The sequence below is a fragment of the Euprymna scolopes genome, chromosome 23 (assembly GCF_053919585.1).
Source record: "Euprymna scolopes isolate OS-2025 chromosome 23, ASM5391958v1, whole genome shotgun sequence".
In the NCBI taxonomy this organism is placed as follows: Eukaryota; Metazoa; Mollusca; class Cephalopoda; order Sepiida; family Sepiolidae; genus Euprymna; species Euprymna scolopes.
This window is the reverse complement of record NC_136504.1, coordinates 86,963,736-86,965,877: the sequence shown is the minus strand read 5'-3', so window position 1 is coordinate 86,965,877 and position 2,142 is coordinate 86,963,736. Positions and strand designations below refer to the sequence as shown.

The following is a 2,142-nucleotide window of genomic DNA, read 5'->3' as shown; positions in this document are numbered from 1 at the left end:
CGATGGGGGAAAAATAGACGGGAATAAAAGAAGAATCTTGAAGATCCTTTTGATGGACCCTTTGCAAGAGATAACGTCGATAACCATTAAAATAAAAGGATTTACACATAATTGAAAATAGAGACGAGGGAGGGGCGAAACCAAAGAATAAACTCACGCGGAAAATTAAGTAAATGAATCAATCGTGATATGGCGTTAATAAATTAGAACTCTTGATATATCAAGGATTTGTAAGGTATATATATATATATATATATATATATATATATATATATATATATATATATATGTGTGTGTGTGTGTGTGTGTGTGTGTGCGTGTGTATAATATAAAAAAAATCCACGTATGCTTATGGAGTAGTGATTTCTGAGGGGTTTTTGAAGCATGAAAACGATGTAATCTTTTGGATTTAGTATTTTATTTTTTTTATATTTCAAGCAGTCCTCCGCTCTTGATCACTAAAAGTATCGAAACGTTTTTTTTGTAACCAAGAGCGGAAGGCCGCTCGAAATATATATAAAAAAAATATTAAATAAAAAAAATAGAATATTAAATTAAAAAAAAATCGTTTTCATGCTTCAACAAACCCTTACAACCGTGAAACCAATATATATGTATATAATATACTATTATTACTTGTATTATTACTTTTAAATAAAAAAATGAATTACATACATGTAATAGAAATTCTTGTAATCTTATCGATTTTTTAAGGATTCCTTCAGTCTTTATAGACTATGGATGCCCACTGTAAAGGTGCCTGCGCGTGAAATTTTTGTGGCAAGAATTGCGCAATCTTCAACCTCACCTCTCCTGAGTCGACATTGTTGAATACCAGTGGCAAGTGGAGGGTCAGGACAACTAAGAACAACACCGAGATACAGCGCCAAGAATTCCAAAATGGTCACCCATCTAGTACTATCCAGGCTCAACCTTGCTTAACTTCGGTGATCTAACGAGAACCGGTGTGTCAACGTGATTATGCCGTACAATCTTATCGATTACATTCATGAACAATGAGGAAACCCGGCGTTGACGGGTTCCTCAGTATTTTTACAAAGTTAATTTATTTTCTCATTGGTTATCAGATCAGCAAATTAGGATATTTATACATTTTTGTTTTTTGTAGTTGATTTAGTATCGGGAAACCTGTTTTCATTTTTATTCTTTTAGCAAAACTCTGTTTTGCATGCATCGTCTATTATCTTGACCGAAACATAATTCAATCATTTGAACAAGTTAATTCGTTTATAACGTTTTACTATCTGGCTTGAATCATTAACCGGCTTTAATGACAATAAAAATCTTCCGTTAACTGAAGATAAAGTGGCCATTGCAGTTCTATAGCAAGTGGGATGGTTGCTTGATAGTAACTAGATTAAAAGTGAGCAAATGCAGTCCAAAATATAATGAAGATGTTTTCTCGTCATTTCTTAGTACAATTTAAACATCATGCGACGCAGTATAAAGCTGAAAACCTGGATGAACTTGGTTTCGTCGATCGGTGGATACATTAAACATTGTGAAATTGTCTTCTGGAAGTTTGTTCACAAACAAAGAATCACGGCGACACACGGGTTTCCGTCAGACCACCGAAGTATAGCAACTTTGAGCCTGGTCAGTACTAAAATAGGTGACCATTTGGGGATTCCAGGTGCTGTATGTGTTCTCCGCTTATCTCATTCTTGTCACTGACTCCAAACGGTGATGATTCCGAAGAGGTGTGGTTGGAATTGCACAACACTTGCCTCACAATTACACGAGCAGCTAACCTTATAAGGGTATCCATTGTCTGTTGAGATTGAAGGGAATATATATTAGTTTACTTTCCCATTCATTGTCGTAAAGGAGAATATGCCATTTTTTGTTGACGTATGCTGGGTATTGTCGAAATTTCTTATTCATTTCATTAATTTGTTGACAATACTTCTCCGCCGTAATAGTTTCACCTGCATAAAAAACAACAAAAACTGTAATGGATGAGACCAGTCGCAAACAACCAAACAGTCAAACTTCTTCTGGTGCAACTTTGATTCTGAGAAGTGCCATTGAGCTCTGTCGGCGTCTAACTACTGAGCTGAGCGTCGGCAGTTGTAAAAAAATCACTTTTCATCGCAAGCATTGTTTCCAGTCATTCTGGGC

General features: G+C 35.4%; 1 pseudogene; it reads right to left on the bottom strand.

Moving 5' to 3' along the window:
• Nucleotides 1-875: 875 nt before the first annotated feature.
• Nucleotides 876-992, bottom strand: LOC145246385 (5S ribosomal RNA; annotated as a pseudogene).
• Between the last annotated feature and the right edge of the window lie 1,150 nt (nt 993-2,142).